Here is a 27,822-nt window from a genome sequence, read left to right as displayed (position 1 = left end):
CTGCCTGCCAATGTTAGTAGATGGAAATATTGCATAAAAATCCTTATGTGGTTGCATGGGAATGCCCATGTACCACCCCTGGTTCAGCCCATCAGCGCAAGGTAGCACATTGTAGTGCATAATGCTACTTTGCTTTGGGGCTTCATTTCAGCACAATGTCAGTTTTCACGTTTGTGATGCAAACCAGGTGCTAAGTGTAAGTAAATCGGCCCCTATGCTATTGGTAGGATGTAAAAACATTTCCATACACATTCATGAACCTCGACATTCAGTGTCACGACATGTACATTACAAATTCATTACAAGAAATTCATTAAAACAAGGAACCTATCGCCACACTCCTTTAAAACAACTAACATTTTGTTCCAGGTCCCATATACTTTCATTGATGTACCTGTGAGGGAACTGCCAATATCCTCCCGGGTTTTGAATATAAATTGTGTGCAAAGCAATGAGGTAACCCAGTATCCCTCAGAACCTGGGCATGAATACTATAAACAACAATCGGTTCTGTCGGGTATGAGGAAAAGTGTTCTTCTGATCGGCATCATTTGTACCGAGAGTCCATTGCTTTTTCATTACCATCTCGTGTCAAACACTTCCACACAACCCACCTGGTCATTTCTGCAGATGCCTGAGGAAAATCTAACTAACACGACAACAGCCATCTTGCAGCCTGCATTTCTGCCCAGGAACTGTAGCACACCCAACCCCCCCATGTTCTTGCAGTTCAACAGAAACCCATGTGACACTCACACCCTGTGTAAATGATTTGTTTTACATCTCCTGCTCCCAGGTGGTAAACATCCTTGACACCGTGATCAGGTTATCTGGACAATGGTCTGACTGCTGAGCCTTGATCAGGGTGATTAAACAATGACCTGAAAGACCGGGCTTTGATCGAGGTGATTAAACAATGACCTGAAAGACTGAGCCTTGATCAAGCCAAGTGAACAATGATTTGTGTACCAAGCCTTGACCAGGTCACCATCTACAAACGTCGTCTGGATCTGGTTATCAACTACAAACACTGACTGCCCTGATTGAACAATAAACTAACAGCCAAAAGACTGAGATGAAAAAGTATAAAAGGCTTGTGAGCTGTGGAGTAAATCAGCAGCCTCCTCTGTCTTGTTTCTGATGAGCTTGGGACTCTGTTCCATAGCCCATGCATTTGAATAAATCTGGGTTCCTCCTGCAGATGAAGTCTCCTGTGTCTCCTTTTACTACGTATGAAGGGTATGGAAGGCTTGGGCAGTTCCCCCGCCGCCGAGACCCAATAAGTGGGTTAATCCGGTTCTTCAGGTAGGCAGCAATTTTCTTTGTAATTCTTTATATTTAAAAAGGTGATTGAAATGTACATGAAACACACAGAAGGGCTGATACAGTATGTTATTATCAAAAAATGGAATACGCCCACTGTCATGATGTTAAAAGAGACTGAATGATGCCTCAATCAAACAAACACACCGTGTTTGACATTTACTGCTGCGTATTGGCGTGATTCTGTCAGATTTACACTGACCACAAGTGCGGCATTATTTGTCATTCAATTTCTCATCCGAACCACCTCAGCTAATTTGGCTTTGAGTGTCGTGATTCTCCTAGACATTCAGAAATTCGATTATGGATGTCCAGCTGAATGATCACACTGGTGCCTTCTACTTCTAGGTCAAACTCGTCAATTGGGAGTCTGCCTACTTTCTAATATCCAGCTGTCCTACTCTACTCCTGTCCTGATGAAGATCCGCTTTTGACCTCCTCAACTTAGGCTGTGTGTTAGGGTCAAAACGTCTACAGTTTTCTTGTTCATCCATGTCTGAGAAAACCATTCTAGCACAGAATCTATAGAATCATTAGGCTAAGGGTGATTGTTTTTGAATTTGTAACTGTACCTGTTTTTGTTGTAAATGTATGTACAGCATGTTGCCACTCTTGTGTATAAATACACAGATTTTTTCACTTTTGCACTATACTCACTAAGTCACTATGCTCACGCTATCATGCGCCGTTTTTATCAATTAAATTACTGGACAGCCTTTTGTTCATTTTGATTAGGTGTGCCAATTGTTGACCCATTGTATGAATAATTGAGAAACAAACAGAAAATATTTTGCTCATTTTTAGGTCTCGTGCTTAGCGATGCGCTGCCCGAGACATTTTGTAAGGGAAAAATGGGGTTTGTTAGCTGACCTAGGAATTGCACACACTTGTGGGTGTGCAGTTCCTTTTCTGCTACCTGACTGGCCTTTGCGTGCGTCTTTTTATTAAAGACTGCACGCAATTGGCCAAAGGCAGGCGCATTACTCCACCCATGGCCTATTGGTGTCTATTACATGCTTGGTGCGCGTAATAGACACCAATAGGCCTTGTGGTCATGTGTGTTGCTGTTGCACGCGCGCTTGCAACACTCGCGGGCATGTTAGCAGCAGAGGCTCTGCAACAGACACTGGCTGCTTGATTTCCATTAATAGGAGGCATTTGGGCATAAGGTCAGCTTTGTTGTTCAACGCAGGGATTGTCTGTGTTGTGGATGATTTCGGGTAGACCGGATTTGTTATTTCTTTGGATCTTTTCAGGGATTGCAGTTGTCATGCTGTTCCTGGTGATTTAGTTTGTCACTGGGGTGAGAGCCCCCCGAGGGGTAAAGCCCTACTTGAGTATTGTGTGTTATTGGTTCTAACAAATGGAATTCTTAACCTACAACATCCATACTTCCTGGATAGTCACACTGCCTCATTGCTCCATGGCAGAGGTTTCCTGAGATGAGCGTGATTCATGGGCACTGATGTGCTCTTGAACACATTAGGGGCTGTGTTGGCCACGAGTCCAGCTGACTTGCATTACCTTTCCTGTGAATTAAGGGTGTCGAGCGCGATTCCGGCGGTGTCTATTTCTCTCTGATCACTATGCGGTGAATTCTAAACCCTTAATCAGGCAGACGCCCTGTTGCCTTCCGGTGCATGCGGATGCTGTGCTTCACGAGTGGCAGTAAGTCAGCAGCATAGGGGTTATAAGATGGAAGGCACTAATCATGGGCCCTGCGTGTGCAGTTTATTCTACTGTCCCAGTCCTAGGTGTTCGGGCAAAGCACACACTGATCGTTCTTTAGTGCCTGGGACTGTATGTTGAGTACTTTCTGCGAATTCTGGGTGTCCCTGTGCAGGACGTAAAGATTACACTGGTGTTTCAGTTCTGGGTACTCGGACGCAGCCTATGTAGGATGTTCTTTGGGTCTGGAGTTCAGGTTACAGATTGTACAGGTCATCTGTGTTTTGTGGATTATCGGTGTCTGCGTGCAGGTTGGTCTGCTTCTACGGGTGTTCTGGGTATTCAGGCACATGTACTGGTTCTTCTGTTGTGAATGGAGTTGGTACCCATATATTGGTTGCCCTGCTGCCTGGGTGTCTGGACGTAGCATATGTATTTTTCTGTGTCTACTGTGCTGACACCATCATTGTATAAGTAGTTCTATTGCGTATATGCTTTGTTGTTCTGCTGTCTGGACTTTTATGTCGAGGTGCATTAGTTGCAGTTTATTGTACTGCATTTTTAGGTTTCGCCTGGGGCACGGAGCTCCTAGCTCTGCCCCCAGGAGAAATCTTTAGTTTTGCAGTATGGGGGACTTGAATCCGCCCTCTGTTCCATTGGCTAGCTCCATAAATGGAGGCTAGCCATTGGAACAGAGATCTGTCCGTCATGGCCGGACCAGATTCGTGGGCGTTCCTGCATTTTTTTCCCTCTCCACCCTTTTTTGCATCGTCATTGGGCGGTGGGCGGAGTTTCGTTTTTTTGAAGGGGGTGTTTGTTTTCCTCATTTCATGCCGACCATGGCCGCCGGAAGAAGTCCAGGTGAGTGCGTTCCCCCCTTCCCCCGCTGTCCGTGTCTTCCCCCCGCTCCCACTGTCCGTGTCTTTCCCACCCCCGCTGTCTGTGTCTTTCCCGCCCTCCCTCCCGCTTCCGTCGGCCATCTTCGCTTGGGAGTTAATGCCTCCTTACGTATTACGGAATGTGATGTTGTAATTTACATTTCAACACTCAAGTTGTCTACGGTGTTGTTTACTCCTCTTTTCTCTACGTGTAGCATAGAGTGCAAAGCTGACGCGGTCCTATCTGACTCGATTGAGGCCACCTCACCACGAAAAAACATCACGCGTTATTACCATCCGCCGCACATTTCTGCAAACCAGCCAGTCAGAAGTTCTCCCCATTAACCCCGCCCCTTGCTGATTCTGATTGTATCAAACGGGGAGGGAATGATAAACCGAGCACAACATTAACGGGACACCAATCATAGAGCTGAAAGGCGTGGCTAAGGGCCACTAAGGCGGGGCTGTTGAAAAGAGCGACGGTGACATCAGAGACGCATGTTTCTTAAAGTGCCCAGTAGCTCTATATATTTGGGTGTCTATTCGGTTTATTAGTGGCTATGTGAATGAGACCGCGGAGTAGATCTCACAATAGGTACAGCCGCAGTTTCAGCAGGACCCGGGTGGCGATTCATGGAGTGATAGGCTAGCACTGCTCAACGCACCTATACTGCACTGCTCATTTCACGTCACTTCACTGATACAGCCGGACAGTAGTGCTGTGCTGCACAGCACAGTTCCTCGGATACCTTACAATTACAACACACCACACTTCACAACGCTTAACATTTGAGTGTACCCGACACCACTGGCATAACTTGCCTTTATTTCTCAGAAGTGGACTGCGCCTTGAGACCCTCTGGGTAAGTAGTGCGCTATATGAATTCAATGATTGATTGATTGATTGATTATACTTTTGCACTACTCTGCTACTCTAACGGAGCACAATACCACTGCACCTTATTGAACTTTGAATAGCAAACAATACTTCGCACCTTTTTACCGTACAAGCAGGTCTGACGTGCACTGTATTTTAAGGTGTTCAACGCCAGTGTTTTATTTTTAGTACTTAACTTATTTTTTTTTATTGAAAAAGAATTCATATTTGGAAGCTAGGTCACTGGCAGAAGCAGTCTTTTTTGTGGTAGACCTGCTGCCTCTGGGCTCCTGAGCTGTCTTCTGTGAAGTCACCGCAGGATTATAATCATGGCAGAGGGTGAGTCATTAAAACCTTTAATATGGTACTAACGTGTATAATATTTTCCCATGAGGTATACTTCATCCATAAATATGTTGCGTTTTACGATGCTAGAAATTCAGAGTGAAACGTTTCAAATGAACTTCAACCGTTTATAGTATATAGAAAAGACAATATTTTGAAAGTGCTTAATAATAGGCAAAATGTGACATTATTATTAGAATAATAACTGTAATTAAAAGATGATTGTGTTTTGGATGAGTTGTTGAGAGGGGATAAGGTCTTGCTGTTCCTCTTTACATGCAATGACTCATAAAGAAAGGCACAGATGACCCACAGAAACTGGATTTAAATTGGTTTCGACATTATGCGACATTGAGATTATGCGACTACTGAAATTATGCGACATTGAAGGATCAAATTATACAGAAGGGTTTAGTAAATTAGGCGACAAGAGGAGGCAATTTATGTAGCATAGTCATAGTGCAACACATTTTGGAGTAGTATTATTGTTTTATTTTGTCATTTTGATGCGCATTAAAACTGTCTGGGGGTTTCACTGTTAGGACCAACTTGCCTCTTAAAATCAGTAATCAACTACACCTGGGTGAATTTAATCACACCAGTGTAATAGATTACTTTTTAGGTTTCGCCTGGGGCACGGAGCTCCTAGCTCCGCCCCCAGGAGAAATCTTTAGTGTTGCAGTATGGGGGACTTGAATACGCCCTCTGTTCCATTGGTTAGCTCCATAAATGGAGGCTAGCCATTGGAACAGAGATCTGTCCGTCATGGCCGGACCAGATTCGTGGGCGTTCCTGCATTTTGTTCCCTCTCCACCCTTTTTGCATCGTCATTGGGCGGTGGGCGGAGTTTCATTTTTTTTTTGGGTGTTTGTTTTCCTCATTTCATGCCGACCACGGCCGCCGGAAGAAGTCCAGGTGAGTGCGTTCCTTCCCCCCCTCCCGCTGTCCGTGTCTTTCCTGCCCCCCCTCCCGCTTCCGTGTCTTTCCCGCCCCCCCTCCCGCTGTCCGTGCCGTTCCTTGTTCTGCCAGAGGTTGTGGCGCCAGGAAGACCGCGTTTTTTAATTGCTCGTTGAGGGGTGCCGCGGGTGTTTTTTCTCCTCCCTGGATGTTCCTCCACCGGGCTCCCTGAATTCCTGTCCCCCGCCCGGGACCCCCCCCCCCCCCCCCTCCAGGACTGATGGATATCCTGTACCTGCTGGGCATACTGGTCTCGTGCGCGGTGGGCGGCACCCGAGTGCTGGCTGGGTACCCCGTCTGGTGGTGAGTGGCCTCGCGCTGGGTCTTGGGAGCGGGTTTTGGGTGGCGGAGGAAGAGGTTCTTCTTTGTCCCCTTTCCCGGAGTTGAATGGTTGAGTGTGTAGACATGCATAGACCTGCAAACTGTAGCGCCTCGAGGCGGATTGTCATGAAGGGTGTATACGCACAGAGTTCACAGGAGTTATTTTTGAACAATGCCATTTATTTATAAGTAAAAATAAAATGTTATGAGCAATGCCAATAGCTCGAACTTTTCCAAAGGCGAAACCATTGCATTGTAAATGCTTGTTTGTTCTTGGTGTCTGGATAGAATATCTGTAGCTTGTTCTGGGTGCCTGGGAGCAGCTTCGGAAGGTTGTTATTCAGTCCTCAGGTTCTGGATGGCTGGGTACAGTATGCACAGGTTGTTGTGCTGTTTTAGAGTCCTGGTTGTCCGTGTGCATCATGGGCAGTTTGTTCCACTGTCTTGAGTTCTGGGTGTCCATGTGCAACATGTGCAGGTTGCTCTGCTGTATGCCATTTCAGGGTGTTTGGAACAACGGGTGGAAGTTGTTCTTTAGTCCTCAAGTTCTGCTTGTTTAACTGAGTACGTTATTGTGCCGTCTTTGAATTAGAATTGTCTGGATGAAGCATGCACAGATTGTTATGCTGTTTGTGGGTTTGTTGTTGCTGGGCAAGTCCTTAAGTTATGGGTGTGTGGGAGCAGGTTGTGGTGCCTAACGACCAGAACTCGAGGAGTGCACAAGTTGTGCAGTTTGTTCTGTATTTGGGTTCGTGGTGTACAGGCACAACATGTGAAGTTAGTTCAGTCCTCAAGTTGTGGGTGTTTGGGAGCTGTATGCTCTGTTTGTTGCAGTCCTGAATTCTGGGTTTTCAAGAGGAGTATGAGCAGTTTACTCAGCTCACTGCTCACTGCTCTCTGAGCTTTGGTTGTCCAGGTACCACACCGGCAATATCTGCCTGCCTCAAATTCTTGTTGTCGTGTCCCAGCGCTTTCTGTCTGAATTATGATAGCTCGGGTGGAGAATGTGTTATCTTTCTGCTCTGTGAGTTATAAGGTGTGAATATTCTGGGTGTCGGTGTAGCATTGTAGATTGCTGTGTGTCTGCCTTAGATATTCAGTAGCATGTTTAAAATTATTAAAAAGAGAATAACAAACATACCCTTTAGCAGTTCTAAGTTAGTCCTTTGAGAGCTGTGGCCTGGGTGGGGGTTAGGGGGCATTAGAGAGGCATTAAAAATGGGCTTCTGTAGTGCTCATCGATCTTGTAACTAACCTCTCCCCTTGTGGAGCTCACCGGCCCGGTGAACAGCCATGACAACATGGGGATTACCCCGCACTGCCATTACAATGCAGGAATTACAACTAAAGTTGTTACAACGACTTTCGCTGGAGGGCGCTCTTGGATAGAAAATAGTTTAATTTTCTATCCAACTCCTTCCCTACTGTCAACGTGGGCTGGAGTTGGAATAGAAAATTAAACTATTCCAAGTCAAATTGATCTTTATTTCGGGGATAACCATAAAAGATTTTGCATATAAAACATTATTAAAAAACATTTTATGATTACACATGCGATATGACAGCTCATTATATAGATCAAAGAGTTTATACAAACAATTTAAGAATAAGTAAAAAAGTCTTAAAAAGATGCTATACAATTAAAAAAGAGGGATTGGGCAAAGGCTATACAAGGCTATCTGTTTCGTAACTGGGAGTGTTGGTAGACTTGATATAAGACCATTGCCTCCGCCATACAGCATGCCAGAAGCGTGAGACCGAAACCACTAATGGGCTAGAGGTATCAGATTTCAGTACTCTATAGGTATCCTTGTAATGTACAAAGCCTAAGTTGCGGCATACTTGTACAAGCTAGCGTTTCCTAATACATTTGTATGTTGGGCAAAAGAACAGAACATGGGTTTCATTTTCAATTGGGGCAACACAGGTAAGATTGCTTACCCACCCATAGAGCTCTACAAGATATGTCATAAGGAACTTCTCCCGCACCTACAACTAGTAATACACTTTATTGTGGAAACAGGAAACGCTCCCCTATCCTGGAAAACCGCAAAAATAGTGTTTTTTTAAAAAAAGGGCAAACCTCCAAAAGAACGCGGGTCATACAGGCCCATTTTACTGATTAGTACGGACGCAAAATTCTTTGCGAACATTTTGGCGAATCGTTTAGCCCCTATTATGCCCGAACTAGTTAATAGCCAGCAATATGGGTTTATGATAGGGAGAGACACCACTACCCACATTAATACAGCCATCACCACATTCGACGTAGCTTCAGCTACTCTCACCCCACTCGTAATGGTTATGTTATATGCAGAAAAAGCATTTGACCGAGTGGGGTGGGAATACTTGTGGGCGGTACTGCGCTGTTTTGGTATACAGGGCCAATATCTGGGATGGGTCTGTTCCCTATATGTACACCCAATGGCGATAGTAAGTTACGCAGGAATCAACTCGGCGAACTTTCCAATTAAGAGGGGAACTAGGCAGGGCTGCCCACTGTCTCCCCTGCTATTTGCCCTATCCCTGGAGCCGTTTTTAAATGCGCTGGTGGCTCAGGACAACATTATCCCTGTTCAACATGGTGGGAAGAGTCTAAAAATAACCGCTTTTGCGGATGACATAGCTGTATTCACCACAGAATTAGTTAAGGCTATTCCGGAGATATTCGAAGAAGCAATAACATTTGGAGAAGTGTCCGGATACAAACTAAACGTGAGCAAAACTCAAGTTATCGCTAATTACAAACCCGCTCAACCAATACCAGGACTTTGACTAAATGCTATTTATTTAGGAATAAGGTTAGCGGCTGAGGTAGATAAAATAATACCATTGAATTATGAGCCATTGCTTAAGGATATACCCACATCTCTAAAAAATTGGCATAAGATACCACTCAGTAGGGCGCATACATTTAATAAAAATGAAGATTATACCTAAATTTTAGTATCTATTTAGATCTATACCACTGCAACTTAATAATCTCTTTTTTTTTAAATTAGAGGGCATCTATAGTAGCTTCATATGGGGATATAAAAAAGCCCGTAGATCTATTGCGCTCTTGAAGTTACCAATTGAAAAAGGTGGTTTAAACTTTCCGGATTTTAAATTATATTTTTTGCATCTTTTTTTCGTCATGTACGTAATCTCCTGAAAAATGAAAACCCCCTATTCTTCCATCAATTTATGTTAGGATCAGATATCAACCAATTTTTGTTTCGTGTGCATGATCCAAATTATTTCAAAAGAGTCAAATTCAAGACCGCTAGACGCATCAAAAAAATTTGGGACCAAATTATGATTTTAGATAAGATTTCTTTTTTTAATGCTGAGCTTCAACTTTGGGGAAACCCAGGAATGCCAGGAATATGCCTACGGGTATTCGTTTGCGCTCTATAAATGTCAGTAAATAAATAAATAAATAAATATTCTCCGATGGAGTAGGGCTTTTGTGGACAGGATATGGCAGAACTACTTTAGGGGACTTATATGGTCCAGACGGTATCCTAAGCTTCCCCACATTAAATCTTTTATATAAACTGAATGAAGGCATGTATTTTAAATACATTCAGATCAGGGACTTTTTAGTTAATAAAATGAAAATTTAGAGAGTTGATCATTCAGACACTTTAAAATGCCTCTATTCAGGACGAACTAAATCACTCGCAAGTGACAGCTATGGGTGTTTAAGCTTAGGTAGGATAGGTGACTGTGGGAAAATAGCGGATAAATGGTCTAACCGATTAGGAATCAATATCAGCCCGAATCAGATTTCAACATCACTTCGACAAATTAATCAGGTAGTTCAATCTTCTAACCTAAGACTGCAATTTTATAGAACTATCAGTCAAATTTACTACACACCTCAAAGAATTTCCCGATGGCTATTAGGAAATGTCTCTAGTGAGCGAACTAAATGTCCGAAATGTAACTTGGAAGCTGCAGGCATCGAGCATATGCTCTATCAGTGCCCGGAACTTACCCTGTTCTGGAAGGGAATAATGGATGTTTTAAATAATAAACAAATAATATCTCCACCACTTTCGGCTCATTTAGTATTGCTTGATATCCAGGACACCACCAGCAGTTATAAAGATTTGATAACTATAGTATTTGCTTGTGCCAGACTAGTCATAGCTAGGTCTTGGATATCTAAGGAACCACCCCGTATTATGGAGTGGTGGAGTCTCATTAATGAAATATATACAATGGAGCTAGCACTAGCAAAATTAAGAGGTCCCACGGCACTGAAAGGAAGAGAAAAATATGGGGAGTATTTGTTTGATGTGTTCGAAACTACTTGAGGCGATCAGCTTACTTTATATTTGTATCGGTATCGGTGGTATGATTTAAATATCTAGAACCTATGTACTGTGTTCCTCTGTTTTAACTTCAAAGCGAAAATTAATTTCTTGATGTTTTTCTATATGTATGTAAAATGATGATGTTCTTCTTGCAATAAATAAAGAAAAAGGTTAAAAAAAAAAAGGAGCACCACAGGTTGGACATTCAGATGGAGTGTTAAGGGACCATTTTGCAGTCACTGCCCTGAGAGGAAGGGTACCGAGCCTGAATTGGACATAAGGTTTTCTTGCTGCCCATGGTTCAATATAGTTAAAAAAATCCTCGGATTTATACGCCATTTTGATATCAAAAAATTCTGAGGTCAGTCTGCCCGTCCCGCTGGTGTGTATAACAGCCAGTCTGATTGCCCTATAGAAGTTGTGCCAGAAAGCTGGGATACCGAGAATTACACTCATATTTTTTATATGAGCGAACCAAGGTATTCCAGCAGTAACGGGTAGGCCCAATAATTGTTTGACTTCGTTTTTGTAGCAGGCCAGCTCCGGCGTTACCCAGAGCCTACGCCAATAGAGTAATGGCCTCAACGCAACTTGATCTTGTACAGATCTAATGCCAAGATTCATTTTAAGGGGAATTGAGGGAGTACTGACCGGAAGGGCCAGTAGGGATCTAAAAAATGAGTTTTCAGCTGTGGAGATATCCTTGATCTTAGAATGGCCCCATAGTTCGACCCCATATAAGATTGCACCCCGAGCTTGAGCACTATAAATTTCCATGATGGGGGCAATGGGTTTTATGGTAGAGGCCTTGTGGGTTTTAAGGATACCACCACATAACTGAGTAAGGCGTAATTTTGCTTTAGCTAACTGGGGACGCCGAACCATATTATCCGTTAGGGTGACCCCTAGATATTCAAAAATGGTTACCCTGTCTAGGGTAACACCATTTAAACGGGGGCTCAACGGGAGGATTTTGGGGGGTTGCAAATCATATATTTAGTCTTTTTTATGTATTGATTTCCAAACCTCTCACCTAGCAAAATTCAGAAAAGCTATCCAGGGCTCGTTGAATTACCATCGGGGATTTTGACAACAGGAGGGTATCATCCGCGAACATTAGTGCCACCACCTATTCGTTGTTAAGTTTGGGGGCGTCAATGTCTTTGGATCCCCTTAGGTGAGTGATCAGTCCATTTGCGTAGAGGGAAAAAAGCGTGGGTGCAAAGACGCACCCGTGCCTGACACCTCTACTGACAGGAAACCTAGGTGTCAAGTTGCCCAATTTGCCACTCCTAACTTGAGCAAAGTTGTCTAAATGCAATCTCTGTATGACTCCAAGAAGGGGAGGGGGAAGCCCCATTTCTAGAAGTATCACCCAAAGAGTCTGTCGAGGTACCAAGTCAAAGACGGCTTTAAGGTCATCAAAAATTAGGTAGAAGCTGCCACCCTCTACCCTCACGGTTTTCCAATAAAGAAGTAGTAGTCGTAAAAATTGGTCCACCGTGGAAGTTTATTCCCTAAAACCCGCCTGGTATGGCTGAGTATCTGTTGATCCTCAATCCATACCTGTACCCTGTCTAAGATGATACGGGATAAGAGTTTTTGACTGACACCTATTAAACTAATTAGGCAGTAATTGACTGGGAGAAGTGGGGAGCCCTTTTTAAAAATTTAGATTATTTCTGCGCCAGCCCATGTCCCAGGAATAGGGGCGCCATTGATTATAGCATTAAACAATAGCAAAAAGTAGGGGATCCATATTTCGGGTTGATCCTTGTAGAGGTCCCCGGGGATTTTATCTAAACCGGGGGCTTTACCCAGCGGTAACTTATTTATGGCTAATTCCACCTCATTAAATGTTATAGGGATAGTACTCTCCTTTGGATAAATGAAGTCCTGGTTAGGGGAGGTTAGAGGTGCATGAAGTTTCTGGTAGTGGTCTATCCACTGTTCCGGTGCTATATTAGGATAATCTGCCACTAGGCCCCATTTAGTGTCTGATCTAACTATTGCCCAAAAGTCCCTCATATCCCTTTTATTTAGGGCTTCTTTAATACTTTCCCACTTTTCTAATTCCCAAATTTGTTTTGCCTCCCTTATCACTTCTTTGTAGTCAGTTCGCCTAAACGTCACCAAGGTCCGATCGCCACTTTTTAGATTCTCCAAAAGTGCAGATTTGGCCCCCTTTCCTTTAGAATTGAACCATGTTAAGGCCTTCTGGGGTTTTCTTGAGTTAGATACCACAGGATTAAAGAGGTCGGCTAAAGTAGTCACCAAAATCACATGTACCTGGATGATGGAAATCATCCTCCTTTCTTAAATCTCAGCAAGGGCAAGAGAGATGTTGGAGAGTGCTTTACAGATGGCATTATAAGTAGATGTCATTTTCTCCGGGGATTTACTAATCGTCGGCCATTGTAAGCGTCTCCTGTCATTAGTGAGAAGGGGAGGGTTAGGATTTGCCTCATTGTGCTGGCTACCGGAGTTGGATAATAGAAGCCTAAAGAGGAGCGTTAGAGCATTGTGGTCACTGTCTTGACGAACAGTAACCACAAAATCTTCTAGAGAATGCCAAGAATATAGTCGATGCAGGAGTTCCTGCCAGGGCAATTGTAAGTAGGGCACCCAAGTAAGTCGGACTGTGCATGGCCATTACAAGCTCTTAAGGAATGTGCAAAGGTCAGGGAGTTAATTTGGATTACAAGAGGGGTCCATGCCTTAATCGGTGGAGTTGAGAGATCTGGGATGGTCCACTGATCATCCTCCTCTCTAGAGATGCCTTCAATTATACCAGGTAGCAGTTCAAACTGGCAGTTGAAATCGCCAGCCACAATCAATGAACCCTTTCCCCCTATAGAGTGTAGAAAATCATCCAGCGCAGCCACTGTGGGTGATTCCCTCCCTAGTCTAGTAGGGCGAGAGTAGACATTGACTAGTATCAGGGTAAAATCACTAGGGAACATTAATACTAGACATTGTAAGTCTACCCTCTACGCAGGCACTACCGCTAAACTCCAGAAGAAACTCCAACGAATCCAAAACGCCTCAGCCAGGATCATATTAGACATCCCGCGCAACGAACACATCTCTGGTCACCTGAAAGACCTCCACTGGCTACCTGTCAATAAGAGGATCACTTTCCGACTGCTAACCCACGCACACAAATCACTCTACGACATCGAACCAGAATGCCTCAACTCACGACTGTCCTTCTACACCCCCTCCCGCCAACTACGTTCTTCCAGCCAAGCCCTCGCCACTGTACCTCGCATCAACAAGACCACAATGGGAGGTAGATCCTTCTCCTACCTGGCAGCTAAAACCTGGAACTCACTTCCCACTTACCTTCGCCTTACCCAGAACCACCTAGCATTCAGAAAGCAACTTAAAACGTGGATATTTGACAAGTAATCCTCCTCCCCTCCCTAAGCGCCTTGAGACCCCCTGGGTATGTAGTGCGCTATATAAATTCTTTGACTTGACTTGACTTGACTAAGGATAGATAGACCCCCAAATGGTCTCCCTCTAGGGCCAATAAGTGCTAAATTATTCACCGCATGGAACCCCTGCTTAATTAACTCTTGCCTTGCCCATGTCTCTTGTAATAGACAAATGTCGTATTGGTTGATAAATTGGTTCCAGTCCAGACAATTTACCTTTTTTGAACTACCCGCCACATTCCATGACAGCATTTTAAGTTTAGAAGTAAGTGGGTCTATCGGCCTCCTGCTAGTCCGTTGTGTGCTTATCAAAGGATGGAGGTGCTGAGAAAGATTATAAGGATTATCCCGACCCTTTCTGGGAGAGGATGTAGCCATGATTGAACAGGCTAGAGAATGACAGGGAGATGTTAACAGACAATGGCAAAACTCTTAGGGGCAGAGCACAATAATATGGGAGTCACCCCTAGCTGGGCAGATCGTGGAGTATCTAGGCAAAGATTTGTTGATATATGTTTAGTGATTATAGGTGATACTTGGCTAAGATTAGGAATAGGTGGTACTTGGGCATCCAGTCAATCTACATCCTCTAGGGGAGCAAAGCGATTATTCAGGGGAATATAAAGAGAAGTCAGGTCATGGTAGTGCCTTAGAGGCGGGTAATGAGATCGTACAGCACCCAGGGTTGACACTCTAGTAGAGGTAGTCTCACCTAACCTATTGCTAGGGGGATAAAAAGATCCAATATTGGATGCAATTATAGAGGTGGAAATTCCCCGAAGAGGTACCAATTGGGTAAGGATTCTTTGTGTGAGTTGACGGTCTTTAAAATTAATAATCACGCAATCACCATAAATATTTTTTTCTTTGGGACCCACCCAGGCGACTCTCCTTACCATCAGAATTTCATTGGCTAGCTCATATGGAAAAATGTTATGCTTAGCCAGCCAAAATAAAACTTTGTTTTGAAGATCCAACTGGGTCTCCCTCGAAGTGTTTGAGAGTACGGGAATACCTGTGAGTATAATCACATAGGGGGAGGCTGCAGGTGGAAGATCTATCATCAGGAGGATTCCAGGAAGTGTATCAATGCTAAGACTAGAGTGATTCCTTTGGATAGATGTTCCAACTGCCGGAGCACTAGTTGCACAGTGTTGCTCTTGGTCGTGTACTTCTCGCATCCCCTTTCCATGTTGCTTTTGCATATACCCGCCTCATACCCATTCTTGCCAGTGTGCTTCTCCTCGGCTGCTCCATGCAGCTCTTTTGCACGTTGCCTCATCTACCCCCCCCCCCACACACACACACACGCCATTTTGAAGAAGTGCACATATGAGGTGCTGGTAGCCACGTTAAAGTTTTTTTTTTTAATTCTTTATCCATGAGCATGTATAAACCATTGGCATTGGCAATAGGATACCTAGAAAAACTTAACGGCTTTGCCATTGTTTGTTTCATTATCCTTAGATGGTTGTGTGATATACAGTACCGTGTGGTCTTGTTGCAACGGCTGTTTATTGCTTGTTTTGTGGTTTTGCATACTTGAATATTGACAACAGATAAAATGTTCTCTAAACTTATTTCTATGCCTGTTGTGCACTGCTGGCTACTCAGCCAGAGTTGTATTTGTGTTCAGTCCATATCCTGTACGCCTATTGTTGTGTTTGCCTCCTATTGAAGTAATGGTCCAGTGTGAAGACATAATGACAACAATTCTGTTTTCCAAAGCGTCCATCAAACTAGCGGCTTTCAAGTAAATACATAGTCATCAAGAAAATGAATATGTGTACTTAATGTGTAAAACCAGTCAAACTCAACTCTGTTAATAGTAAGATTAGGTGGACGGTGAGCTTTTTGCAGAAATATACCAGCTTTTGTTAAACCGTTTGAAAGGTTCCGTTTTCGAAAAGACTATTTTTGCACTATGTTTTCGTGTTCTACTCAGTGGGTTCCACACTCCTGTCCTAATATCGGGCGTCTGTTCACCACAAATCATGAGATCTCCTCTGCTGTATTTATGAACACTGATTCAGTGTTTGTATGTCTCGCCTACCAGTCAGTGCTAGCTGTCTGGGGTGAAGACCTGATGTGGGCTTACCAATACTTTAGGGCAGGCTTAAAGCCCACCCATAGCTTACCATTGGTTGACTTTAGTTTCACTTTCCTGTGCTTGCTTCTTATACAGCGTCTTGCTTTTCTATTCTTGTGTTGTTCCCTCCACTGGGGCATAGACACTGTACCATCATTTTGACTGGCACCCTTGTGTCCTTCTCCTGCTCACTTTAAGGGAACGTTTTTATGTTAGCTTGAGCTCTCCATGAGAATGCATTTGTTTTTCAGCTCGCTTCCTTGTGTGCTTGTCAGTCAAATATGCAGGCAAATATATTTAATTTTCATTTTCCCAGTGGTTTCTAAACCTGTGACTCAAGGTTTGGAAGACAGTATTAATATCCTTTTATCTTAAGTGTTTCTTTGATTTTTTTGCAATGCATTAATCTGCTATACTAAGGTAGTGGAACAAAACATTTGCAGGTATGTCATTGCCAAATACCAGTACTTTGTGGAAAATGCAGAAGTAGTTTACATTTATTTTTCAGTCCCAACTGATTACCACTTCAGATCCAGTTCCATCTAGTGATGATTCCTGTGACACTTCCGTTCCTTCCTGCTCCGGTGTACTCTCTCACCAGACCAGATGAATGGCACCAAGACCATGAAAAGATCATGATTTGTTTCTTCTGTATGACTATGTGGCACTGATGTTGCTATTCTGTTTGTCTCTTTTAAACTCTGCCCCGGCGCTGGCATGTGGAGCAGGACAAGAGCTGTCAGTTTCTAGCTTTTTCCTTTTTTAGGTTTTGCCTAATACATAGTGCAAGCAGTTTGTTTCTGAAAAGACATACTCTTAGGCCACAATGGATTTGGAGCCCACCCCTTGCTTAGCTTTGGTTGGCTTTGTCTCCCTATGATTTCTTTTTATTTGTCAACTTGTGTGGGCTTGCTTTACTTTCCTTGTGGTTGTACCTCAGTTGTCATGTGATCAACAGAAAAAGAGCTTTCAGAAGTGCTACTGAGAGAGAGGAGGAGCTTAGAATCCGCTAACCTGTTCTCTTGAGTACATTTGATCGAGCAGAAGTTATGTGCTTCCTCTGAATGGGAGCTTGTTTGATAATATACTGTATCAGTCCTTCTGTGTGCGACTTGAATCTGAATCATATTAAAATCACAGAGTAGCCGCGAATTGCAAACATATTTGTGTCTCCCGTTATTCAGATATTAGTTATTCAACGGCAAAACCACATTGAGGGCAATTTTAAAAAGATGTGAGCAACGGTGTTTTTGCAGCCTTGGAAACAGGAGCCCGGGAAACCAGGGGGTTTCCATTCACTGCAGAGACTTTCAGGTTTGATTAGGAAAGTCCCTTGGAGCGATTTCCTTTTCCCCTTGCAGAGCCAAATTGGAGCGCGTGTTTTTTCTAAATCTGCCGGTAATTCTTCCAATCTGAACAAAACCGGGCATTTGCATTTAGCTAAACTGGCTAGCGGCAGCCACAGACTGACGGCCACTGTTGGCAATCTTTGAAAAGCGAAAGTTACCGGAGGCAAAACAATAATTGTTTTTGACCTTTTCGCTTTTATGGGGTCACTGGTAAAAGATTAGACCTGACTGGAGCCTTGCATCGACAGAAGCGGAATCTAATTCCACAGGAGAGGGAAACTGGATAAACGCATTCCTCTGTGTTCATGACCCCGCCGCAGCTTCCCCCCTCCGCCCCAGGCTGCATGACACATCAAAATCGTTACTGTGTAAGTCACTCCCAAGTGGCAAGAGAAGTTTTTGCATAGCTGTCTTGTGTTACACTCAAATCCATCCGGGTGTGCGGTGTGCAGAGGGCTGGATGCCCGTGCAGGCTGCAGAATGGACGCAAAATTAGACGTCTGAAAAGAACACGAGTTCAGTGTTCTTATTTTTATTTACCTATATACTCGGTCGGGGAAATGGGGCGGATTTAGGAAGTGCGCAGTCATGGGAAAACGTGTCTGACAGTCAACTTACACATTTCTTTTTTTAATACCTGTACCACAAAAAATTGGCAGCAAGGACAAATGTTACAATAAATCTCTTCTGGCTTGATTGTTTACAAAGGCTGTATTCTAAAATATCTAATGGGGTTGGTGCAACTGGTGCAGAATTTTCTGAATGTCCAGAACATCTCAGGGGATAATAATAATTGTAGGATAACTCTGGTAGGTAATGTACTTGCTGTCTTGTCTAGTCACAGTTTTGACTCATAAAGTAGCATAGAGGGTTAATGGCTGTCTCCTGCAAAGCACAGGGAGCCTTGAACATCAAGGAGCTTCTTGATAATCTGGTAGGCACAGGTTTAGAAAATTATTGTTTTTTTCTCGATCAGTCATTATTACAAGACTGCTAAAAAGAGTTTCTTTGGGTAGTAATAAACAGCCAGATTCATCAAGCGAAATGCGCTCGCAAAAGGGCCAGATTCTGAGAATTGGATTTAGAAAAAACGATATGGAAAGATCGATATAAAATCGGCTGCAGGCTCCTGAAAACGACACAGTCCTCTTCTTATTAGGGGAACGGGAGACAGATCCAAAACAATTTCTCTGGTTTTGGATCTGGCTCCCGTTACGTCGCGGCACTATTCAAGTATTGACAGGCTTCGCCGAAGGGCTTTTCCGGACTACTTTCCGTTGCCTTAAGAACTCTGTTGAAACTGAACGGCTGAGAAAGGAAGTCTGTGTCGATCATCTGTCTGGTGCTAATAAATAGGGTAATAAGAAGAGGACTGTGTCGTTTTCAGGAGCCTGCAGCCGATTTTATATCGATCTTTCCATATCGTTTTTTCTAAATCCAAAAAGGGTGTGCACACCAATGCAGCATCAACTGAATGAAATTTGTTTTTTCAATAACCAAGAAATACACAAGACCCACGAGCCTAAGGAATGTCTGGGTCCTTTTAAACTCCGTATTTAATAGTGCTTAAAACTAAGCTTTTATCTGCTTAGCTTCCTGCTTAGCTTCCTGTTTTCAAGACCCCTTCAGCTCTACTCAAGAATTTTGCTGATATTGTCCTGAGGAAGACACAAAAAGGTGTGTCGAAACGCGTCGACAGAAATCAGCATCCTCAACAATTTCAGGGCATTATCATTATGTTAATAACATTCTTGTGACCTATGTATATTTCTTTGTAGTAACAACTTATTTTATGAAAATCACTTTTTTATTCACTTATTTTTTTAATTATGTGTATCAATGAATATGTTCATATCAATTTTTTATTAATGTAATTAAACTTTCTACTTTATCATATAATATTTTTTCCTTGAGTCCTTTTTCTCCTTATGGTGTGTCCTTTTTCCTGTTTTTGTCAGACTTTATATTTTTGGCCTTGGCCTTTACTCTTGCATATGTTTGTAGCGTGAGTTATCATACACTGATGAGTGGGATAGCCAGTGACAAACCTTATCTTTTTAGCTGGCCTGCAGATTCTTGAAAATTATCCTGAAGCAAAGGGATATTAGTAAGTATAACACCATAGGGACAACATTCCAGAGGTAGATCCAGGATATCCTTATGTGCTTAGTTGGCAGAGAGAGCCACAGCGAATGCCTGACTGGGCTGATGACTCAAAGGGCCGACCCCTTTTGATAAACATCAGAACACTGGATATCAGGTCTAGGCCTACCAACAGTGTCTCTGCAGTCATATATGTGACTAGTATATTCGGGACCCTATTTTCAAAGTCAGCTTCCCCCAAGGCATCTCTGGTCGATTATCTCTCTCCTTGTTATAGGCCGAGGCATCATTACGAGTTGTTTGGAAAGTGCTCTGATATCCTGCGGGTGCTTTATCTGAAGGTAGCAGGGTATCAACCTGGAAAAAAGGAGCTATCTCACCATCATCCAATACGATCTTTGGGGGATTATTCAAGAGATTATTGGAACCTGCACCCTGCCCTTTTCTCAATAGATTCTCAATAACTTTGACCTTGTTCAGCAATTTCTCTAACAGGACTGTGGCTGTTTTAGGTGGTGCATCTAGACAAGAACCCTCCGCAACACTAGCAGCAAACTGAGCTGTCTCTATTCGGTCAATCATTCTATTCATGACACTGTCCAGGTGTCCTAAGCGGCCCGAAGTAAGGCAAAGCTATTGTCAATAAGTTCTTTGATCCGTGCAAAAGCAATATCCAGAATATTCTCCACAACAATATCAGGGGCAGCATCCCCAACATCCCCAGAAACACTGCATGTTGGTACGGGAGGAACAGCATTCGTTTGTGTGCTGATAGAACTATTATTTATCACCTTAGAATTAGCGTACCGAGTCAATTTTTACTGTTTTGGTTTATGGGTGCCCACACCCCTCCTTGGCTTCACCGGTGGCTCTCTCGCTGTGTCCACACTAGGTGGTTTAGCAAACCGTGACCTAGTGGAAATACTTGGCCCGTTTAATGTGTCCATAGAAGATGCTTGCAGGTCCGGTGCAGATGAAGACTGAAGCTGGCCTTGCGAGGTTGGGGACAAACAGGATTGAGGGGCACCACCCAATGTAACGATACCTAATGCAGAGATAGAGGTTCTAAACAGAGTCGCTTCTCCGTCAGTTCTATCTCATGGCTGACCATTGATTTGGCCCTGACAATGGAATCGTCAAAGGTTCCCGCTACTCCCTTGGGTTTGCTCATAGTAAAGGTAGGAATAAACAACACCACGAGCACAGGTATTAATAATCAAGCGGTGCAATATCGCCACAAAACCTGCAATTTGTGAAGCCAGGATCTACTGTCCAGATGTTAGAGGGATGGACATGGCCCAGCCCAGCCTCCTCCAGGCTGCGACGGGCATGGATAGACCTACCCCTACCCCTACCCCGCCCTCAGGCACGGGCTGAGGGCATTGGTGGTGGCCTCAACCACAGGGATACCTAGGACTTTGAATCCTGTGTCTGCTCCCCCTCTTAGACAGTAGCAGTGTCAGCAGCAAAGTTACAGGATTCCCGTGCTGAGGGAGCCCGCTGGTGTATTTAACGCACCTCCAGGCACGGGCTGTGGGCGTCAGTGGTGTCATCAGCCACAGGGATGCCTGAGATTTTGAGTCCTGTGTCCACTTCCCCTCGCAGACAGTGGCAGTGCAGCAGCAAAGTTACGGGCTTCCCACTCTGCGGGAGCCCGCTGGTGTATTTAACGCAAAAACAACAGGTGATGGACCGAATGTGGATCAATGTCACACACTCACCCCAGTCCAAAGATCTAGGCCTAAATCCATCGTTTTTTTGCACTCCACACCACCCTGGGTTAGACAATGGCGATATGCAAATCAGCTCTGACCCTGTGCCCCATGGGAACAGTCCAGTCCGAACTACAAAAGCCATGTCCTTCCCAGAACGGAATCAAGCATCCGAGGACCGGACCGGTTTCGAGGTAACACCTCTCATCAGCCCGGCTAGCTTGACTCCAGTGGTGTGGAGTGCCTGGGACCCACGTCTGGGCATCCCCAGCGCACTTAGGGCGGAATATGCAAAAACAACAGGTGATGGACCGAATGTGGATCAATGTCACACACTCACCCCAGTCCAAAGATCTGGGCCTAAATCCATCGTTTTTTTGCACTCCACACCACCCTGGGTTAGACAATGGCGATATGCAAATCAGCTCTGACCCTGTGCCCCATGGGAACAGTCCAGTCCGAACTACAAAAGCCATGTCCTTCCCAGAACGGAATCAAGCATCCGAGGAACGGACCGGTTTCGAGGTAACACCTCTCATCAGCCCGGCTAGCTTGACTCCAGTGGTGTGGAGTGCCTGGGATCCACGTCTGGGCATCCCCAGCGCACTTAGGGCGGAATATGCAAAAACAACAGGTGATGGACGGAATGTGGATCAATGTCACACACTCACCCCAGTCCAAAGATCTGGGCCTAAATCCATCGTTTTTTTGCACTCCACACCACCCTGGGTTAGACAATGGCGATATGCAAATCAGCTCTGACCCTGTGCCCCATGGGAACAGTCCAGTCCGAACTACAAAAGCCATGTCCTTCCCAGAACGGAATCAAGCATCCGAGGACCGGACCGGTTTCGAGGTAACACCTCTCATCAGCCCGGCTAGCTTGACTCCAGTGGTGTGGAGTGCCTGGGACCCACGTCTGGGCATCCCCATCGCACTTAGGGCGGAATATGCAAAAACAACAGGTGATGGACCGAATGTGGATCAATGTCACACACTCACCCCAGTCCAAAGATCTGGGCCTAAATCCATCGTTTTTTTGCACTCCACACCACCCTGGGTTAGACAATGGCGATATGCAAATCAGCTCTGACCCTGTGCCCCATGGGAACAGTCCAGTCCGAACTACAAAAGCCATGTCCTTCCCAGAACGGAATCAAGCATCCGAGGACCGGACCGGTTTCGAGGTAACACCTCTCATCAGCCCGGCTAGCTTGACTCCAGTGGTGTGGATTGCCTGGGACCCACGTCTGGGCATCCCCAGCGCACTTAGGGCGGAATATGCAAAAACAACAGGTGATGGACCGAATGTGGATCAATGTCACACACTCACCCCAGTCCAAAGATCTGGGCCTAAATCCATCGTTTTTTTGCACTCCACACCACCCTGGGTTAGACAATAGCGATATGCAAATCAGCTCTGATCCTGCGCCCCATGGGAACAGTCCAGTCCGAACTACAAAAGCCATGTCCTTCCCAGAACGGAATCAAGCATCCGAGGACCGGACCGGTTTCGAGGTAACACCTCTCATCAGCCCGGCTAGCTTGACTCGTATTTTTTTTTTTTTTTTAAATTTTTGAAAACCTTTATTGTGCATAAGAAAGAATAACAAATACGGGCCTACAACCATCCGGCCGGCCCCGAACAGTCGGTTAGCACAACAGCATACGTTATGGCGACACAGTACTGTGGCAGAATCGCAAACATTTAAAGGAAGAGAGACTGAAGGATATCGCAGCACCGTGTCACAGGATGATTGTAGGTTAAATTTTAAAGTTTTTTGTTATGCAACTATTGAGATCAGACCGTAGTGTTCCGTACTAATAAAAGAAAGGTAAGAGCAAGGTCCATGCAGGCGGGACTTGACTTTAGCACCTGTGTCAAGCAAGTCGTAAATCGGTAATCAAGTCCCCGCCAGGCAGGATGGCCACATAATAGTTATGCCACATAGCAGCACCTATGACCCAGTCACATTTCCACTGCCACCCTACACCCAGCACTCCCAAACATGGGCAAGAAAGTGAAAATCATAGAAGAGAACAAAACAGGTCCCATAGAAACTAACAAAAAATGAATGATAACCCCCCACCCTACACACATGCAGAGGCTATGGCCTACCCCCCCCCTAGCAGCGTGCCTGTCGCCCCATAAACCCGAAATTTAGGAAGAAGAAAAGTCGGAAGAAAGGAGAAAGAACAGCAAGAAATGCAGAGGAAGGAAAGAAGGAGACGAAAAGAAGAAGAAAAAGAAAAGGAAAAACGTCACTCTTAAATTCAGGGAGGGAGAAAAGGACAAGCTAATCTGCCGCTCCCCAAAAGGAAAAGGTGGGGGGAGGAGCCCACTGAGCATCAGAACTCCCGGGACCCCAGCCATCCACTGCGTACCCACACTGAAACCTCCTACTCCAAAAGCGACTGCGCTGTACTAAATTGCAACAATAGGAGTGATGGAAGAAGACAGTACACGATGTGTGCACACAACATGTACGGAAGCAGTTTCAATCCCTGTTCAGCCCACACGGAAAAGCATAGCGTCATTAATCACCCCAAACACGACATAGTAGGGCACACGTCAAGGCTAGTCATTAATAATTACCCTTTAGACCCTGGACCCAGACAGAACCTCCCTCCCACCCTCAAAGAGCACAACAGTACAGGATAGACACAAGTTCAACTGGGAAAGAGGCTGCAATTGCAAATCAGTCAGCATTACAAAACGATAAACAGTCCAGGTCACCGCCAGCCGATCAAACTAGCCGAGATGAGGGGCCCCATCAACCCTGGCCCGATCGACGAAACATCTCCAGGCATGACCATTCCAGCGGATACCCGTCCGGCAGAACAAAGGAGCAAAATGGCCGCTCTCGACGGGAAAGGTGCACAAGAGAGGAAGATGAGCATCCCCGGTCTCCAAGTATTTCAGCGCCCAGGATGACGAGCCCCCCCTGCCATGCAGGATGTCGCTCACTCCGGCGATGTTGGAAGAGGGCTCCGAAGGCTACACCCGCAAGGGGGGCAAACAGCTGGGAGAACGATAAGCGAAACCCTGAATGCAGTTGGTCAGGCAGAGTCAGAGTTCCCGGAGTGAGGGAAAACTGCGTAGCAGTAGCAGCGTCGGCAGGGAGGCGCAAAACATTGTAGCCAGGAATATAACAATCTTCCACACGCTCTTGTAGCAACACTGTATTCGTTTGAAAAGCACACACAGGCAGTAGAGAGACAGGCAGCCTCGGCCGCTGTAAGGAACTCACAGCTTCATCGATCTTATCCCCCAGTTCTTGAGCAATGCGCCGCCATGTTGCTCGTAGGTCTGCGAGGGCATCGAGAATATCGCCACAGGTCAGGTCACTCTGCAACAGCAGCCGATCCTCATTGCCCAGCGCCGCATCTGAATCATCGCCCGGGTCAATTGCAGGCAGGTCCGCGCAGGCTGGGGACAAGGGAACAGCTCTCCGTTCCTGCTGGAGGACAAGCGCCATTGTCGTCTCTCCCACGGATCCACACTGGAGGGAGAGGGGGCGACTCCGTTATGGAAGGCAATCGTCGTATCACGGAGGGGCAAGCAGCTGCCAGCACGGAGGGTCCTGCACAGCGAGATCCCACTCAGCTCTCGGGGGCACTCACAGCGCGCGACCAGAAGGACGCCGCAAGATGGAGACCGCCCAGGATAGAGGCAGTGCAGGAGTGGAGAGCGAGGAACAAAGGGATCCCGTCTCCCCGGCACACACTCGTCAGCCGATTGGAGTCGCTCCTCGCAGGGCAGGAGGAACTCCTTCCGCCACTCGCAAGCGGGTCAGTCCCAAACGCCGGCACCTCCACAGCCCGGCCGCCCGACAAAGAGCCCCAGGGACCTGCGGCGGCAATCGGTTCGAGGGTCGCGGGCAGCCCTGGTGAGCGGCTAGTCCCGAAATCCTCGTCCAAAACGGCCGGCGAAGGTCGCAAATGAAAGCGACTGTCCACAGCGCATACAGGTCATCGTCTCAGCGCGGAGCAAGCAAGGATTAGTGCCAGGATATCCAAGAGGAGCAGACGGCTTTGGGAGCCGGGCGCTCACACGTCCGTCCCGTCCGCCATCTTGGCTCCTCCCCCCGCTTGACTCGTATTTAACGCGCCTCCAGGCGCGGGTTGCGGGTGTCGGTGTTGGCATCAGCCACAGGAATACCAGGGACTTTGAGTCCTGTGTCCGCTCCCCTCGCAGACAGTAACAGTGTCAGCAGCAAAGTTGAGGGCTTCCCACGCTGCAGGAGCCCGCTGGTGTATTTAACGCTCCTCCAGGCGTGGGCTGTGGGCGTTGGTGGTGGCCTCAACCACAGGGATACCCAGGACTTTGAATCCTGTGTCTGCTCCCCCTCTTAGACAGTAGCAGTGTCAGCAGCAACGTTACGGGATTTCCGTGCTGCGGGAGCCCGCTTGTGTATTTAAAGCACCTCCAGGCAAGGGCTGTGGGCATCAGTGGTGTCATCAGCCTCAGGGATACCTGAGACTTTGAGTCCAGTGTCCGCTTCCCCTCGCAGACAGTGGCAGTGCAGCAGCAAAGTTACGGGCTTCCCGCTCTGCGGGAGCCCGCTGGTGTATTTAACGCGCCTCCAGACGCGGGCTTTGGGTGTTGGTGTTGGCGTCAGCCACAGGAATACCTAGGACTTTGAGTCCTGTGTCTGCTCCCCTCGCAGACAGTAACAGTGTCAGCAGCAAAGTTGCGGGCTTCCCACTCTGCAGGAGCCCGCTGGTGTATTTAATGCCCCTGCAGGTGCGGGCTGTGGGCGTCGATGGTGGCGTCAGCCATAGGGATACCTTAAACTTTGAGTCCTGTGTCTGGTCTCCTTATTAGACAGTGGCAGTGTCAGCAGCAAATGTACGGGCCTATAGACTAATACAGCTGACATTCTTACACGCATATATGTACATGGATTGAACAAAGTCACAAGTCTGCCTTGAAGTCGTAGTTTCTCTTAAGTACTTGCAAAGTGATAACACAATGTGGGCCAGACGTACGCTTTTTTTAGCGGATGCAAATGGAAAAGTGGCCATGTTTGCGACCGCTAAAAAGGGTTATAGTACGTACAAACCCTATTTTGCGAGTCAATAACCTAATACCGACTCGCAAAATAGTAATTTGTGAGTTTCTATTAGGAAAGGGCATGCCAAGTGTGTCCCTTCCTAATAGCGAGGCACACTGGAATGTACGATTGTTTTGCAACCACAAATGCGGTCACAAAACAATCGATGTTACCACCTACATCAAGTAGGAGGTAAGCCAGTTGCAAACGGGAAGGGGGCCCCACGGACCACTGTCTACTCCTAAAAATGAAAAATAAGCGTTTAATTTTTCTTTTTTAAATGCATCCCATTTTCCTTTAAGGAAAACAGGTTGCATTTTAAAAAAGCAACTTTATTTAAAAAGCAGTCACAGACATGGTGGTCTGCTGACCCCAGCAGGCCACCATACCTGTGAGTGCTGGCCATTCCCAATGGCCAGCAAATTGCGACCTGCCTCCTGAATATTTATGAGGCAGGTCATTTGTGAACCCATTTGGAATTGCTGAATGTGTCTGAGACACATTAGTATATTCTGTTTTATGAGTCGCAAATTGAGCGTCACAAAAAATCGCAGTTTGCAACCCCCAAAACGGAATGGTTGTACATCTAGCCCTGTGTGCTCATTTCCCTCTATTGTATTGGCACCTAGGTGATACGCTTCAGACAGCTCCCAGCCAGGTTCATACTCAAAAAAAGGACAGCTGATGGCCACTTAAATTGGGCCTTTGTGATGGGCCCATCTGGAATCGAAAATAAGAAACAGCCCGATTCATCATAGTGAAGTTTTGCGAGTCTGAAATAGCGATTAATAAGGAATCGCTATTCCAGACTCGCAAAACGGGATTCATGTAGGAATCGCAATATTTTTTGCGATTTCTACAGGTTCCTTATTTGCGATTAGCTAATTGCTAATCGCAAATAAGGAATGACTCCCCATTCATTCCTATGGGCCTAAAGGCCCATAGGAATGAATGGGGAGTTATTCCTTATTTGCGATTAGCAATTACCTAATCGCAAATGATATTGCGATTTCAAGGGTGCAGGGGTGTCCAAAGGACACCCTGTAACACCCCTGAAATGTAAATTCACACAGATGTTACACACACACATGTCCAAAGGACATGTGTGTGTGTAACATGCAACTTAGAAAAATGCATTTAAATGCATTTTTCTAAGTTTTCGCTATTTACCAGGTTTGACCTCGTGTTAAATAGCGGTTCAAAATTGCGAATTCGCAATTTTTAAATGTTTCAAGAATAGCATTTAAGGAATCTCTAATAGAGATTCCATAAATGCTATTCCTCGCAAATTTGCGAGTTCTTAAACAGCGAATTTTGCTTTTGGGATGATGAATGCCAAATGCAATAATTGCACTCGCAAAGGGCCAGATTCTCAGAATCTGGCCCTTTGCGAGCGCAA

Source organism: Lissotriton vulgaris, chromosome 1_1, assembly GCF_964263255.1.
Source record: "Lissotriton vulgaris chromosome 1_1, aLisVul1.2, whole genome shotgun sequence".
Lineage (NCBI taxonomy): Eukaryota > Metazoa > Chordata > Amphibia > Caudata > Salamandridae > Lissotriton > Lissotriton vulgaris.
Note: the sequence above shows the minus strand (reverse complement) of the source record.